An 18,484-nucleotide genomic window follows, 5' to 3' on the forward strand; every position below is an offset into this window, starting at 1 on the left:
GTTCAGTAAGTAACACTAAGTGAAAAGGAATGTGAATGCACACTTGTCTGAATGACCAGTGGGAGACTGAAGGAAATATGTCCTTCACCCAAGATGCATTAAGTCTAATACCAAGGTTCAGATTAGTTACGAACAATTAATTCAGTGAGATCAAGTGATCGAAATAACTAGCTGGAGCAATGCTTCCGATCAGTGAGTTCTAATGAATATTAAGCTCACAACTTACTCTTGACTGAACCTACAAGGTCACACCAATGGCACGTAAAAGATCACCGGATTAAATGAATCGGACATTCATTTAATAGCTTTTCGGGAATTAGTTTTGGAAAACGTATTATACGATACGACCTTGCATCGGAATTGTATATTGTATCGCGAATATTCGTAAGCTGGGCAAAACGAATAAATCGTATCGTACGACGGTGATTCGTCATATACGAAACGATAAATAATATCGGAAAGATATTAGTCGCGAATACGAAGGGCATCGGAGTTGTCGTCCCGTTGAGCCAAGCACACAAGCGTGCAAGGCCCAACGAGCCTGCAAGCTCGCGAGAAAGGGCGAGCAGCCAGTCCACACGTGGGCGCGAGCACGCAACACAAGCAACGCAGCAGCGAGCATGCGAGGCCCACGGCCCAGTAGCTCGGTTGTGCGCGCTGTGGGCTTCGGCCTGCAGCGTGTTGGCTGTGCGCGGGTCCGTGTGGTCGTGTGTGCAAGTGTGGCCGGTCAAGGCCTTGTCTTGGATGGTTACACAATATAATATTAAGTTATTATATTTTTGCATACACCCTAAAACACACAGTAAGTTTTCCAAACCCTAAACCTAATTCAGAAATTACGTTCTTCAGTTTTCTCTCCCTGAGAAAACTGTTCTTGCCAAAAGCAAAAACTTTTGATTGATTGTCTAAGCTACGGTTATCAAGACGGATCTGATCGTGTCAGTGAACCAAGTAGAGGAACGACAAGTGGAGTTCTAAGTTCGTGTTGATTGACAGATTACTAGGGAAAATACGCTTCGAATGTAAGTTTGCTTAATCTGTGCTTTATTCATGTTCCCTGGCTTTGGGGATTATTTCCGCACATGTTATTATGTTTAACTGTATTCCCCTACTTACTTCGGGTTCATGCAGTCTCTTGTGTTGGACGTGAGTTTTCTAACTATTTTATTTAATATTTGTCGCCCCAACTCCGTATTAACTTCCTTGTCGATGCAGTTGTTTATCAGGTTGTCAGAGGCTAGACAATACCGTGGGGACATGCACCTTGAGATGCTCAAGCATAAAGATGCAATAGAGAACCATGAGAAGTATGCTTAGAACAGGGCCGCAGAGATCCGGAGGGAAATGCAGGCTACGATCGATGCCCAGGTGTACTTTCTACCCCTTGCTAAGGCCAAAGCCAAGGATTACGAGGGTAAGCTTGAGGAGCATGAGCAGAAGCTGACCAGTCTCAGATCTGAATATGCGGACGTCTCCACACGAGTTGCTAATTTTGCGAAGAAGGTTGACGCCCATGAAAAGAATATGCAAGAGACTCAAGGGGAGGTGAGCACCATTCGGCGAGAGGCGACCAGCTATTTTAAGCTCGTCGAGGAGGCCGTCATGGAGGGTGCTCGGTGATCTTGGGACCAAGAGATGGAAGGTACCGACTTCCAGTGGTTTCAAGCTCGGATCTGGCATCAGATGGCTGTTTTCGCAGCCCTACATCTGGGTGTGGATCCCCCTGAGTTCCATTCCGAGGGTGACGAGGATGAAGTAAATTCTCCGATCGAGAAGGACGTCCAGGATGGTAACTCGGTCGCCCCCTGATTTTTATTTGTTGGTGTAGATGGTTTATGCGCTCTGAGCGCATGTATTGACATTGGTGCCTTGAGCACTTTTATTTGGTTTTTCTGCACCTTGAGAGCATGTAATAACATTGGTGCCTTCTGGGTACCTTTTGAAAGTTTTATTTATATATTTATGTTTGTTGACGTGTTTGTGTCGTAGTTCTGAGAATGTGATTAGTTATCCTGTTAGGTTATGATAAATATAATTGAATATAAATCATGAGGAAAAACCATAAAGCCAGGAATCCAAATTAATTGCCACATAACAATTAGCATAATTTTGGACACATACACTTTGTAGCGTGCCCTCCCTAGCTGCGCCCGAACCGAACAAGAACAAGTCTAGTACTCCAAATGTCGTCCCTCCGTAGATAGTCCACAGCACGTTCGGATCCTCCTTAGATTTAATTAACTAGAATTGCACCTAAGGTTCTATGAATATGTTCGAATATTTTTAGGCAAATATTAGACTTAGTTTTAATCCTTAAAACTAGGTGAATAATTGAAATTATGTGTTCATAAATTTGTGAATGCCATCACATATTTATAGAGTAGGAATAATGGAATTAGAAGTCTACAAGGATTCATGTATTCTAAATCTATTAGAATTAGGAAATTAATCTTTTAATCTAATCCTAATCGCTTAAGGATTCGATGCATGCACAAACTCCAACACACACACGAGCATGGCCCACGTGAATGCAGGCCATGCCCGCGCGCGGAGAAGCCCGCAGCAGGATCGCAGCCCAAGCGCTGCTTGCAGCCCGCGTTGCTCGCAGCCATGGGCGCGCTGGGCCTGGCCTTGCGCTGGGCCTTGCGTGCCTTTGGCTTGCTGTGTTGCTCATGCCTCGGGCGCTGGGCTTGCTAGGCGTGGGCCGGGTTCCGTGCTGGGCCTTCGTCTAGCAAGCTCGTCTGATGCTTATTTCGTAGGACGCGCTTCCGATTAATTTTCCGATTCCGATAATATTTCCGATTCTGACAATATTTCCGTTTCCGGCAATATTCAAAAATTGTCTAGTAAGTCTCATATTACAATTCACCCCCCCTCTTGTAGTGTTCCACCCGAATAACAATTGGTATCAGAGCCGGAACTCAGTAACAAGCAGGAAACCCTATTGAGCAAGTTCCTAGCAGAGATGGAAATTACAAGAAACTTGAAGAAAGGAACTCACCCTTTGTTCAGGAACAAGAAAAGAAAAACGAAGGCCAACTTTTTCTTAATGAACAAAAGTCACACAAGGATATACAGCAAAATATTTGAGGTACGTATCTCATCCTTGAGACCTTCTTTGTGTGCATACATTAATTTATTGCGTGTTCCTTGCATTGTTTCTAATGGAACTACTGTTTTGTTTTGATTTAAATTCGAATTTGAAAAACTAAAATCTATTTTTAATAGACGATTTTTCAATCTATTTTTTCAAACTACAGTACATTAGAATTATTTCAAGGAATCTTCTTTTGAAAAAAATGCATACAAGAATCTGTGAAACTAGGAGCTTTTTAATTTTTAGGCAACGAAATATCCTGCTTATTTTTCTTGCTATCTAAGAATTATTAGTTTATATGCTTCATGAATATATTTAATATGATTTATATAAAGGCATATTGTATTTTGGTAGTAGTTGTTGTGGTGATTATTTTCTTAACAGTTACTACTAACAAGAAGGGACCCAAATCATGTTGGGTTCCCTTGACAAAGAAATTGGTACAGGAACAAACAAAGATGCACATTCATATGTCAGATTTCCTATGAATTTAAGTTCCACATTGAGGAACTCGCTGGATCATTGTTGACCCACGAGTTACACTTAGGAACTCATGAGGGTGTGACATTATAAAGATACATTACATCAGCACCCCACATCGGAACAAGGATAAAAATCCGAAGAGGAACTTCCGAATAAAGGAACTCATTCCAGCACCATTCCAAGCAACAAATAAAGGCTGCAACGAAAAGATCCTTAATGATACAGTTAAGCTAAACATCTAATTTTTGAGATCTTTATATGCATACGCTATTTATTTAAATCAAGTTCCTGGCAACGTTTTTATGAAAATTGTTCTAATGTATTTTGAATTTTTTTAATCGATTATGGAATTTCTCAAATTTGTTTTTGTGAGACAAATTTCATATTTTCAAACTTATTTTACATTCATGCATTATCAATTTAATAAAAATGGTTTAAGGAACTTACGCATTAAAATTGCATACGTGCACTTTCGAAACTTGGAATTTGAATTCTCTTCTCGACACAGTTAATGCGTATCTTAATTTTCCAAATAACATATTTTCCATACATAATAAATATATTGTATATCTCTTATATGTATGCATGACGAATCTTAGTACTAGTGGTTTTAAATAATCATTTTCTAAGATGCTACTACTAAAAAGAAAGGAACTGAAATTATGTCAGGTTCCCAAGACCATGAATTGTTTATCGGTCTGTAAGTATACAATTTTTTGTATACTTTAATCTTCTAAATTATTTCACTTAAATATATTTACTACTAATGCATGATTTTGGAAGGAAGTAGAAGAGAAATTTTTTTTACAGGTTTATAACTCATGATTGAGTGTGTGTATGAAGTAAAGGAACAACATCAGAATTACACCAAGAAAAAATGTGTTGGAAATCCATTAGATTCGTTGGAACAGGGAAGAGGAACTCAGGCTCGGAACTTGGAACTTAATATGTAAACTAGTTCCAGTCCCACCAACACGTAAGTTCCTTCCAAATATAATCGGTCATATCAACGAATCAACTCACATGCACTATATAATTGGAAGTCACTTCGAACATCTCAAAGGAACTCAGTCATGTGAAATGTTAGTAAGGTTGCTCCCTCATTTTACTTGTGTTAATTAATGTTGAATATTTTTTGATAAACCTGTTTCTCTTAAATTGTTCTGCAAACTAACCTTATTTGTGTTATAGGTTTTGTTTTGGAATTTAATATTTATAAAATGCATAATAATAAGTTCCATTGATCAAAGGAACTCTTCCTAAGATCTGGTGGAACAATCCGCGAACTCAAGGTTACAGTAACTTGATAAATGGTACATAAACTATTTGATAGCAAATCTATGGTGTCAAACCTTTTCATGTACAAGTTCTTGATTCTTGTTAACCTAAGTTCCATGGAACAAAATATATGTTTCATGTTTCTTTCGTGAAGTAAATTTTCTAGGAACATTATATTTTGTTATTATGTTTGAGTATATATTTATTTTAGACTAACCTACTAATCATAACTTTGCACAAAAGTATTACACTTGAGTGTTATATTTTCCCAGATTACTCAAATTAAAATAACTCAAGTTGGAGAATGGTCATGAAGACCATATGAACATGTTCTAGCTTACTTGTAACATGAAAAATAAGGTGGCTACAACTAAGGGGGAACAACTCGTTACATCCCGACAACGATTGTTCTATGAAAGAAAATTCACTATCATCGTTCGGTTGCTACCTACAATAGATAACTTATAACTTTTTGATAATTAAGGTAAGATTGGTTCCAAATGAAAAGTTGGCAAGTCAAGGTCCCGTTCCATTGTGAATTTTTTTATTGTCGAGTAATTAATGCACATTTGTTTAGAGTTTCCAAAATTATGTTTTCTCTGGTTATTTTAAAAATAAATTACATCATCAGTAATAGCTAGAAATTTCATACTTGAAAGGAATCAAAGAGGGAACACATATTTTGTGGATCACAATTTGGTTCCTAACAATAACTTGATATTTCTAGGGGTTATTGAAGATGATCCAGAGTTTACAACAAATATAAAAATGTGCGTTGAAATAAGTGAATATATTACTTGTGTTTGAAACTAACATGTCTATTCCCAGCAAACAGGTTAAAGTTTATTTCAATATTGAACTCACAAGTTCCTGTAGAATGAATCGAGTTTCTAATGATAAAATATGTCACTATTAAAAGTAACAGTAGCCAGCTACATAAGCTCATGTCGAGTAACTTCAAACTAAGGTCCAAGTTCTAATTCATGAAGCCGAAGATCAACTCTATCAATCAATATCATGCAACAAGTTCCACTACTGCTCTAGTACTAGAGAAATTGTCAGTTTCATTCATCGAGTTCCTGTGTGCACTACAACATTCATTCAATCAATTTATCAATGACATCGACAAAAGGAACTCATAGAAGGTTGGTTCTTGAAAGGAACAACCAGTCAGAAAGGTATTGATTTTTAGGAGACTCTCTCTCCAATAGCTTGTTTATAAGGTAATTATATATAATTCTATGTTGTTGCACATATGGGACGTAGGTTGTTCCAAACAGAAGATGACTTCTCTTTTCTTATAAGGAACAATGTCAAGTCCCTTCTTGAAAACTGATTTTAAAATTAACATATTTTGTTTTCAAGAGAAACTGATTTATTAGTGATATATATACATAAATGTTGAACCTAACGAATTTTTTTATAAGGTTTCATTATCATAAGTGTTTATATGAACATGATGAAAGAACACAACAACCACTCTCTTGATTTCTATAAAAATTAAATAGAGAGTGATATTTGTGATGATCAAATGACAAAAGCATGTCAAGGAACTTCTGAAGAATGATTGACCATATTCGAGTACACATGAATGTTTCCATAAGATGTGAGGGCATAAAGATGGTGGAACTAGCACTCTAGGAACTTGAACATAAAGTCATCAAAATCAGTCCAGAACTTCAAAGAAATCATATACATGGTGAAAATTTATATAAGGTACATTTTTCTTATTCATATCATAGCATATTTTAATGTGTTATATTGTTAACTTATTAATACAAGTGTACAAGTTTTGCAATGCATTATGTGAATATACTTTCCTTATGATTTCATCTACTCATGGACTGTTTGTAGGATCATGACTTAGTGAAGCATGACATGAGCATAACATAGTCTTTACCAAGAGTTTTGTTGATTTGGAATGCATATACATATTTAAATAAGGCACTTATGTATGCTTAAAGTAAATGTGTCACACTTATATTTTGTGCTGTAAAAGGAAAACGCATTATAGCTTATTTTATATTTTTCCAAAGAATTATTTTTCATGCATCATGAATTTTATTTAAAAATCCTTCATATGAATGCATGTTATAATTTGGTTGTTGTACGTATTTATCACTGATTATATATTCTTTGGTACAACTAACAAATCTTTGTGTAAGTACTTTACTAAACTCATAAAGTAATATGAGCGTAAGAATGCAGAGACGCATCACACTCCCACGGGAACACGAGCATGACTAGATGAAGGTTCCTAAGGGATGATTGTGAGCCATACACAAAGCTTCAGGGGTATGATTGTTAAATTGTCTAATATTTAACCGCTAATAGACCAAATATTGCTATATCCATAGGTCTAAGCGAGAGGTTCCAATCAAATCTCCGAAAGTCGCATTTTACCATTCTATAACTCTTGATCAGAAGCACGAGAAAATGTGACTGGAACTCAATATATTCAAGCTGGATATATTTTCCTTGAAATTCCCCAAATATGGAAAAACTGTAAGTATTTAGCTTTTGGTAAAATTAATCCCACGCAATTCTTGTGTGTGAACATAGATCAGAATTGTACATTGTGAAGGACTCTCCTAATTTCTCGTATTTTTGGTTCATAATTACTTGTGCTAACTGATGAAAAGGTAAAAAGAAGAGTCATAAGCCATGTTGTTTTCGGTGTTCCTATTACTAGTACAACAAGCAATTTTATATTTTTCTTTTGATTCAATTCTATCTCGTTCATTTTTCTTTACAATTTTTTTCGTATTTGCTTAATGAAAGGACTCCTTGCCGATCTCAATTTTCCTCAAGGATGTTCTATCTTTTGTTAAGTTACACCCAATTAAATAAATTTTGATCTTTTAATGTTTCAATCTACCTTAAACACCTAAAACACTTAAAACCTCTTTCACGTCTCCTAAAATACGTATACACCAATTAAGTTTTTGTTCCTCACAAAAATGTTTCCCAATATTCTCTTACCATATCAACGTATTAGAAATCACAAAAGCCAAATCAATACAACACGTTGCTTTATTTTTCCTCTTCAAAAACATTCTCAAAAATTCATCACTATACAAAAATCCTCTACAAAATATTCCTCATTTGTCACTAAATAGATGCCGCAACAATTGAGGGGGAACTAATGAGGAAGGTGATTAATAGAGCGTTCATGTATATTTTGAAAAAAAAGGAGATGAAAAAAAAGGAGACAAAAGAAATCCAAAAAAATAAAGAGGGGAATAAAAGGAGAGATATGTGAAAAGGAAAGAGAAGGGATCATAAGTTCCTACAAGCATTTCAAGTTTCCAAGTTGAAATGCAAATGAAGCTGTCTATACCTCAAAGAATTATCTAAAAAAAAAATTATGGAGTTCCTTCATGATTCACATGGGAACTTACACCATAAATGTAAGTTCCTACCAAAATTGAATCAAGGAACTATCAAGAATCTTCAAAGAATTTATACGTACTGCGAAAGAAGTATAGAAGAAAGAAAGGAACAACGATGTATTTTATGGCGAGGATCTTCAGTTGAAAGTTCGTAAAGAAGGAGACATGCAAATAAACAAGTGACAAAGGAATACATTCATTAAAATCATGAGCCATGCCTAACCTTTACCTCATAAATTGCCTATCCCTGCAAAGTACAAATTCGTGGTGTTTATGTATTTTGAAAAAATTTGTCATTATTTTTATTTTGGTTTTCTGTTGTGTGGGTGAACTTATTTTTTCTTTTCTGCTTGTTGCTAAGGAACACTGGCTTATGATAATTTATTTTCACTTTGAATTCTATTCGCTTGAGTATGATTGTAATCCCCCGTAAATTTATAAATTTTATTAATATATTTTAACGTATATTATTTATATTTAAATAGAATTTATGAATTTTAGTAATAAATATATAATTAACGTATATTTATTTCATTTTAAGTACGTTCTAAATATTTAACGATTTTCTTGAACTTTATTATATTTATATATTTAATGTATATTTAATTTTATTTAAATATATTCTAAATATTTTAACGATTTGTGCAATCAAGAATAATTTTAGAATTTTACGTTGAAAAGAATTCGAATTACGAAAACACGTTCGATTGAAATTAGAAACCAATCCTAACCCTTTTGGATTCAAACAACCTAAATCCTAATTGTAGCCCAATTGGGTGAAGCCCAAATGATAAAGCCCATAACTCTTTACTCCCTCTTTCAATTGCAAGTAAAAACAAAAAAACAAAAAAAAACAAAAAAAAAAAATAAAACCCTCTTCTCTCCTACTCCATTCACGTGAAATCAAACACCAAAACCCTTCCCTCCTTCACGTAACTCTCTCCTCCCCTTTGCTGTTCAGCCGCCACCCTGAACCCTCGCCGGCGACCACCGCCGTCCGCCCGCGCCGCCAGTAAGCCAACTCCTCCTCATCTCCTCCGTCGTCTCTTCCTCCCTCTCTGTTTTCGTCCTTCCTCTCAGCCCTTCGTTTTTGCGCAGCAACACCGCAAGCCACGCCCTGTCACCGCCAGCAACCGCTCCAGCCTCAGCCGCCGGCCGCCGCCACTACAAGCCGGACCACCGCCGTCGCCGCTCACGGTAGTCCCTTCTCCTCTTGCTCGTTCTTTTCTCACGCTACTACTTCTTGCTCTCCTCCTCAATTGCCTTTCTGTTTCACACAGTTCTCCGCGAGTCTCACCACCACCCAGCATCACGACGACAGCCGTCGCACTGCCGCCCAGTCAATCCGCTCCGTCGCGCTGCCCTACCCGCCGGCCAGCACCTCCCCTCTCCTCCTTTTGGTTGTTTCTTAAACCCTAAGTTATTTAAATCTCTTAATTAAGTTTATTGATTTGAAATTATGTTTCTTGAAATTAAATTATTAATCTTTATAGTTAAATTATAATTTTCAGATTTGGTGTTGATGTTATTAATTAATTATTTTCAGTTTTGGTTGATTAATATATAAGTTAGGGTTTTAATTAGTTTAGTGATTTAATTCAGGGATTATTGAATGTAAATTATAAGTTATTATGATTAAATTATATTTTCAGATTATATATTATGTTTAAATAATAAATTTAATTTTCAGATTATGTAATCGAATTGAAATAAGGAATTTAATTATTAAAGCATGGATTTTTAAGGTTTTAATATTCTAAAATCATAATAGAATGACTATATATTATTAAAGCTATTATTTTTCTGATCTTAAGAACGTTGATTATGTTTTGTGGACGTTTGAAATTATTTTATATTGCTGGAAATTTTAAAAAGGAATGTTTTATTGGAGTTTAGAACGTTTTGGGATCATTAGTTTAATAGTTATTATGCTTGGAGGTTATTTAGTTAAGTTTCGATATTTGGGATGGTTCAAAATATGTTTGGGATGTATTTAGAATACTTTAGTATTGCTGTAAATTGTTGGATATTAATTGGGGAATCTTATTGGTTGTTTTTAGGCGGAGAATTCTTTGTAGGCGATTTTTGAATTCGTTAAAGTGGCCTATCGGTTTGTTTACACAAGGTACGTACATACATTGTGTGCTTGGAATGTGTGTGATTTGTTGAAACCATATTGAAATGATTTATGAACTTCTTTATGTTGAAACGATTGAGGAACTTGGTTATGTTGAAATTGTTGATGAACTAGGTTATGTTGAAAGTGCATGTTTAATATTGTTGGAGGGACATGTTAAGCATATATATTTCGTTATGAGAATTGTAGCATGTTGGTATGGATGATTGATGCGAACATGTTGGTTGGGAACATTAGATTATTATACATATTGATTCAGATCGATTGTTCATTGTTCCCTTTTAGCTTTTCACTACTTTATAAGGGCCGAGGACCTTGCTTAGTAAGTTGAAACCTTATACCCATATAGAGGGGTTGTATCAGTATTAAAGGAAAGGTTGAATTAATTGGAATAAGTCTTGTGTGGCATCTCTGTGATCACTTGTTTAATTCAAAGATAAAAGAAGTTGTGTTTACTTGTTGAATATAATATTTATGTTTGACGAGTCATAACCAAGTATTAAAAGTTAAGTCATGTAAAGTGAAACTGAGTAGCAATAGCTTTAGACTGTGCACGTCTAAAGTGACGGACAATCAGGAGTTGGGGTCATGGGTCGCCTATGGCTTTTTCTGGGGCCGGATTGATCACCGGTTCTATTTTTATTTAAAAGTCCCTCGATATCGCAGGTCATTGGGGTTTACGGAGTCGCGCCCGTACCTCGTCTTCCTTAGTGAAGAAGAAGAAGTTTCTAGTAGACAACTCAGTCCATTGACTATTTCAATTTAAAATAATGTTAATGATACAAAGGTCTAGTTCAGTCAAGTATAGTCTTCAAGTCAATATATCTTGATTATCCTTGCTTATGTTTTATTTAGAATCATGTTAGGATTATTATTGATTTAGTATGTAGTACTCAGCTTTGCTGATTACGTGCTTTTGCTTGTGCATGTTGATCATGGCTATGCCTTATTGATCCTGTGATGACCCAATCTTTGGTGAGCAGTCTCTAAGGATCAATAAGCATTGTCCATCTGCAGGTTTGAAGATGTTGCATCATTGGGATCGGGAATAGAGAGCTTGTATTTAGTTTTGATTTGCTAAGTTAACTTGGGTTTGTTAATTGGGACTTTAAACTTGTCGTACTATTTATATTTCCTTATTTTCGTTGGATGATTCTTGGGGACTAAATCTGTAATAGATTATTTATAAACCTAAAGTTAGTTTTATGTTTTCCGCTGCAAAATTCTGAATAAGCCGTTACGTTTTCACACGGGCGATAATGCCTTGATAATTCTCTACGTTTTATGTTAAAAGATTATTTTAGAAGAGAGAGAATTGTCGGGGTGTTACAAAGTGGTATCTAGAAGCTAAGGTTTTACTTTAATAAATTTTAGGCGCCTAACTATCTGATTATTTAAAATCAATTTCTTAAAAATCGAGCTTCTACGGATTATAGTGTTCAAAAATTGGTACTTTTTTTTGGGGGGGCCGATTTCCTTTTATCCTGTTTGAAAGTATATAATATTTCTTATTTAAGTTCGAAATCAAATTATTATTAAAGTACCATGATACTTTCGACATTTATATTTTTCTTATTATTTATTATTAAAAAAATAAAAAAAAAAAAAAACAAAAAACAAAATGAGTACGTTTTTTTTAAAAGAAGTTCAATTTTTTTTAGTTGTTTCAAGAGTTAGAATTCGTTATTAGAAAATATAAATCTTTTTCGAATTAATAACTTTATTTTCTAATTTATTCGCTACGCATTTCCTTAATTTATTTTACTTTATTTATTTTATATTTTTATTTATGTTATTATTCTATGTTATAATTTTATTATATTAGCGTCCTTTTACCTTGTTATTTAAATTATTCTAATGCTTTAGTTTATGAGAGATGGGTAGTATAAGAAGGGCATATAAGATAGAATTATATGTGCATTAGTAGCTAGTCAATGATAAGAAATTGATTGTTATGTATGTGCATGTGCTAATTGTTTAAGTGTTACATTTACATGTGCATAAAGAATTGTTTGATTCCACCAAACTTATTGATTATTGAACCTTGTTTATGTTTTGGCTGGAAAATCGTTAGTGAGACTTTGAATTGTTTATTTCAGGAATAAAATGTTTCTTTCCAAGTATACTAACATAGGATCCTTCGAGAAACTTGATATAGAAACCCCTGATATTTACGTGAAGAAAATTGTGTTTGGATGTGAATATTATGCTAAAGTTCAAGGGCAACCTATCTTAATGAGAAATGATATCATAGCAGCCACAATCATTAATTGCTTACCTAACAAATTTCCATACCTAGAACTCAAGGAAAAGTTTAAAGACATGCATTCTGATAATGGGACTCCAAACTTGACTAAGTATGGGACTTGGGATGGTAGATGGAAATATGATTCAGAAATTCTGACCACCATTATTGAAGCGGCAGAAAGTGGGTTTAGAGACGGTAAAATCGTAGGAAGTCATGTTGGGGATTCAGTTACAGAAGAACCTATGGGAATTAGTGTAAATAATGACCTAGGGGAAAATGATGTAGCTGTGGAGAATGAGAATGTAGGTGTTGAGGCAGAGAATCCTAACCCAGCGGCTCATGAGCCAACCATTGAGATCTCTAGTGATTCGAATGCAGAGCTCGAAAGTGAACAGGAGATGGCAAGTGAGCCTAATCAAAATGAAGACATGGGTGAAGATGCAAACCCTGAGGAAGACCCCGATGAAGACCCTGAAGAAGAGTTCGATGATCTTGAGATCTAAATTTCACTCCGCAAGTTTCAAGGGCAATGGATAGGCAAGAGGCCACAAATATTTTGAAGTCATAAATAGTTAATTAGCTCTTTTATGTTTTAAAGAATAAGTAGCAAAGCTACAACTGTTTAAAGTTTAAGTTTATTGAAGTTTGAAATATTCTTTATTATTTTCAAGGATGTAATAAACCTCTATGGAGTTAGCAATAAAAGTTAAAGTTTTCAAGGAATTGTTCTTTATTCTATTTTGAGGATTCCATAATACCCCAACCTCTAGGTAGTACGTCGTGGATTAATCTTCCTATTGGTTGCATACTCAGTGTGAATTGTGGATCAATTCAATTGCCACAAAAATATTAAATGATTTGAGTACATAAAGGAAGTGAGGGTCAATCTAGATCCTCATGACCAATATGATTCAAAATGATATGCCTTATGTGTAGTGTGTAAATGTCTTTCGTGAATTATTGAGGATGATTATTTTCCAATGATTATTGCATCTTGTAGACGATCGTTGCACCTTCGTAAACGATTGTCGTGCCTTCGTAAATGATGTGTATTAACGTGAACATTGTTGGTTGAGGCGATCTTTATGGTCAATTCAAGTATTAAATTGTATGGGATAATGTATAAGTGGTGTTTCAAACCTAAAGTAGAGTATACTAATTGCAGGTCGCGTTCTAGAATGGCCAACAACAATGATCTAGCTGCTGCGATTCGCCTATTGGCGGAAAAGCTAACCCAGGAGAGAACTGAGCGCCCCGATTCTGCAGGGGAAATGTTTGAAAGACTTTCTAAGGTCAAGCCACCGTATTTCAAGGGACAAGCAGACCCTACCTTCCTGGAAAACTGGATTAGGGAGTTTGAGAAATTGTTTGAGGCTGTGAGTTGCCCTGAGAGTATGAGAGTAAGTCAAGCTGTCCTTTATCTGAAAGATGAGGCCGACCTTTGGTGGAAAGAAAATGGAAATAGACTAAGTGCTGTTGAGGGATTCAATTGGGATTCATTTATTGTTGCCTTGAGGGGGAAGTTTTATCCTCCTTTTATGAGGAAGCAGAAAGCCCAGGAATTTATCAACCTTAGGATGGGGAATATGACCATTGCTGAATACTACAGTAAGTTTATAGCCTTGTCGAGGTTTGCACCTGAGGTGGTAGCTACTGAGGAACTAAAAGCTCAGAGGTTTGAGCAAGGGTTAACCGATGAGATCCAACTGGGATTAGGCGGGGAAACCTTTACTTCCTTAGACATAGTGTATGGGAGAGCTGCTCATATTTATGGGCTACAGTCTAGAAGGGAAAAGAAAACTGTGGTAATTGGGGAAAAGAGAAAAGATTTTAATGCTGGGGGTAACCAAGAAAACTTTAAAAGGAATAGAAACGGAAATGGGAATGGAAATGGAAATTTCCAAGGAGGAAACAATCAGGGGCACCACAACAACTCGAACCCGTCTGAGAGAGTGCATCATTGCAAGATGTGCAGTAACAATCACCCTGGTAAGAACTGCAAAGGAGAATTAGTGACCTGCAACTATTGTCAAAAAAGGGGACATAGGGAGTATGAGTGCTTCACTAAACACAGAAAGGAACAAAATAGTAATGGAGGTGGAAACCAAGTGAGGTTTAACCAGTCTGGAGGTCAAAATTCAAAGCCTGAAGGGGCACAAAACAATCAAGAGAACTATAATAAGCCTGCAAATGATAACAACAACCCGAATAAGGCTCCAGGAAAATTGTACATGATGAATCAGAATGAGGATGAACGATCTGCCGATATAGATTCTGGTACTTTTCTATTAACTCCGCGCAAGTTAAGCATTATTTAATTCGTGGTGACTTGTTCTTTTGTTTCGTCATCTGTTGTGAAAAGTATAAAGTGAGTAGTTTTAGTGAAATAGAAATTTTGAGGATAGAATTCGTCGAAAGAGAATTTTGGTTAGCTATTCCCTGAGGTGAGTTACGAGGGCGTAACTCGTTTTCTTTAAGGGGGGTAGAATGCGATAGAAATTCGCGCTTTTTACCTATTTTATGGAATTTTTATGCATTTTATTGCTTATTTTAGCAAATTTTACAAGTTGATGCAAAGCAAATAGATTCTCCGCAAAAGAAAAGGTGTTCATGAGTAACACAAACAGCTTTGAGTTGGCAAAATAGTGCACATAGGTGGCACAAGTATTTCTCTAGTAAGAATAAGTTAAAAGCTTTGGGAAAATGTGGGAAATTTCGTGTCAAGTTTCGGGACGAAACTTCTTTTAAGAGGGGTAGATTGTAATCCCCCGTAAATTTATAAATTTTATTAATATATTTTAACGTATATTATTTATATTTAAATAGAATTTATGAATTTTAGTAATAAATATATAATTAACGTATATTTATTTCATTTTAAGTACGTTCTAAATATTTAACGATTTTCTTGAACTTTATTATATTTATATATTTAATGTATATTTAATTTTATTTAAATATATTCTAAATATTTTAACGATTTGTGCAATCAAGAATAATTTTAGAATTTTACGTTGAAAAGAATTCGAATTACGAAAACACGTTCGATTGAAATTAGAAACCAATCCTAACCCTTTTGGATTCAAACAACCTAAATCCTAATTGTAGCCCAATTGGGTGAAGCCCAAATGATAAAGCCCATAACTCTTTACTCCCTCTTTCAATTGCAAGTAAAAACAAAAAAACAAAAAAAAACAAAAAAAAAAAATAAAACCCTCTTCTCTCCTACTCCATTCACGTGAAATCAAACACCAAAACCCTTCCCTCCTTCACGTAACTCTCTCCTCCCCTTTGCTGTTCAGCCGCCACCCTGAACCCTCGCCGGCGACCACCGCCGTCCGCCCGCGCCGCCAGTAAGCCAACTCCTCCTCATCTCCTCCGTCGTCTCTTCCTCCCTCTCTGTTTTCGTCCTTCCTCTCAGCCCTTCGTTTTTGCGCAGCAACACCGCAAGCCACGCCCTGTCACCGCCAGCAACCGCTCCAGCCTCAGCCGCCGGCCGCCGCCACTACAAGCCGGACCACCGCCGTCGCCGCTCACGGTAGTCCCTTCTCCTCTTGCTCGTTCTTTTCTCACGCTACTACTTCTTGCTCTCCTCCTCAATTGCCTTTCTGTTTCACACAGTTCTCCGCGAGTCTCACCACCACCCAGCATCACGACGACAGCCGTCGCACTGCCGCCCAGTCAATCCGCTCCGTCGCGCTGCCCTACCCGCCGGCCAGCACCTCCCCTCTCCTCCTTTTGGTTGTTTCTTAAACCCTAAGTTATTTAAATCTCTTAATTAAGTTTATTGATTTGAAATTATGTTTCTTGAAATTAAATTATTAATCTTTATAGTTAAATTATAATTTTCAGATTTGGTGTTGATGTTATTAATTAATTATTTTCAGTTTTGGTTGATTAATATATAAGTTAGGGTTTTAATTAGTTTAGTGATTTAATTCAGGGATTATTGAATGTAAATTATAAGTTATTATGATTAAATTATATTTTCAGATTATATATTATGTTTAAATAATAAATTTAATTTTCAGATTATGTAATCGAATTGAAATAAGGAATTTAATTATTAAAGCATGGATTTTTAAGGTTTTAATATTCTAAAATCATAATAGAATGACTATATATTATTAAAGCTATTATTTTTCTGATCTTAAGAACGTTGATTATGTTTTGTGGACGTTTGAAATTATTTTATATTGCTGGAAATTTTAAAAAGGAATGTTTTATTGGAGTTTAGAACGTTTTGGGATCATTAGTTTAATAGTTATTATGCTTGGAGGTTATTTAGTTAAGTTTCGATATTTGGGATGGTTCAAAATATGTTTGGGATGTATTTAGAATACTTTAGTATTGCTGTAAATTGTTGGATATTAATTGGGGAATCTTATTGGTTGTTTTTAGGCGGAGAATTCTTTGTAGGCGATTTTTGAATTCGTTAAAGTGGCCTATCGGTTTGTTTACACAAGGTACGTACATACATTGTGTGCTTGGAATGTGTGTGATTTGTTGAAACCATATTGAAATGATTTATGAACTTCTTTATGTTGAAACGATTGAGGAACTTGGTTATGTTGAAATTGTTGATGAACTAGGTTATGTTGAAAGTGCATGTTTAATATTGTTGGAGGGACATGTTAAGCATATATATTTCGTTATGAGAATTGTAGCATGTTGGTATGGATGATTGATGCGAACATGTTGGTTGGGAACATTAGATTATTATACATATTGATTCAGATCGATTGTTCATTGTTCCCTTTTAGCTTTTCACTACTTTATAAGGGCCGAGGACCTTGCTTAGTAAGTTGAAACCTTATACCCATATAGAGGGGTTGTATCAGTATTAAAGGAAAGGTTGAATTAATTGGAATAAGTCTTGTGTGGCATCTCTGTGATCACTTGTTTAATTCAAAGATAAAAGAAGTTGTGTTTACTTGTTGAATATAATATTTATGTTTGACGAGTCATAACCAAGTATTAAAAGTTAAGTCATGTAAAGTGAAACTGAGTAGCAATAGCTTTAGACTGTGCACGTCTAAAGTGACGGACAATCAGGAGTTGGGGTCATGGGTCGCCTATGGCTTTTTCTGGGGCCGGATTGATCACCGGTTCTATTTTTATTTAAAAGTCCCTCGATATCGCAGGTCATTGGGGTTTACGGAGTCGCGCCCGTACCTCGTCTTCCTTAGTGAAGAAGAAGAAGTTTCTAGTAGACAACTCAGTCCATTGACTATTTCAATTTAAAATAATGTTAATGATACAAAGGTCTAGTTCAGTCAAGTATAGTCTTCAAGTCAATATATCTTGATTATCCTTGCTTATGTTTTATTTAGAATCATGTTAGGATTATTATTGATTTAGTATGTAGTACTCAGCTTTGCTGATTACGTGCTTTTGCTTGTGCATGTTGATCATGGCTATGCCTTATTGATCCTGTGATGACCCAATCTTTGGTGAGCAGTCTCTAAGGATCAATAAGCATTGTCCATCTGCAGGTTTGAAGATGTTGCATCATTGGGATCGGGAATAGAGAGCTTGTATTTAGTTTTGATTTGCTAAGTTAACTTGGGTTTGTTAATTGGGACTTTAAACTTGTCGTACTATTTATATTTCCTTATTTTCGTTGGATGATTCTTGGGGACTAAATCTGTAATAGATTATTTATAAACCTAAAGTTAGTTTTATGTTTTCCGCTGCAAAATTCTGAATAAGCCGTTACGTTTTCACACGGGCGATAATGCCTTGATAATTCTCTACGTTTTATGTTAAAAGATTATTTTAGAAGAGAGAGAATTGTCGGGGTGTTACAATGATTGTCTAAACAGTACAACATTGAGGGAGATATTTTG

At 35.5% G+C, this 18,484-nt stretch overlaps 2 long non-coding RNA genes across 2 annotated transcripts; both read left to right on the forward strand.

The window, feature by feature from the left end:
- The first annotated feature begins 8,685 nt into the window (after positions 1-8,685).
- Positions 8,686-11,610, forward strand: LOC130459286 (uncharacterized). The gene is made up of 4 exons (XR_008918571.1): positions 8,686-9,447; positions 9,531-9,650; positions 10,311-10,375; positions 11,371-11,610. It is a non-coding gene; the product is annotated as an uncharacterized lncRNA (long non-coding RNA).
- A 3,450-nt stretch (positions 11,611-15,060) lies between these two features.
- On the forward strand, positions 15,061-18,336 carry LOC130459510 (uncharacterized). The gene is made up of 4 exons (XR_008918936.1): positions 15,061-16,173; positions 16,257-16,376; positions 17,037-17,101; positions 18,097-18,336. It is a non-coding gene; the product is annotated as an uncharacterized lncRNA (long non-coding RNA).
- The last annotated feature ends 148 nt before the right edge of the window (positions 18,337-18,484 follow it).

This window comes from Spinacia oleracea, chromosome 4 (assembly GCF_020520425.1).
Source record: "Spinacia oleracea cultivar Varoflay chromosome 4, BTI_SOV_V1, whole genome shotgun sequence".
Taxonomy (NCBI): domain Eukaryota; kingdom Viridiplantae; phylum Streptophyta; class Magnoliopsida; order Caryophyllales; family Amaranthaceae; genus Spinacia; species Spinacia oleracea.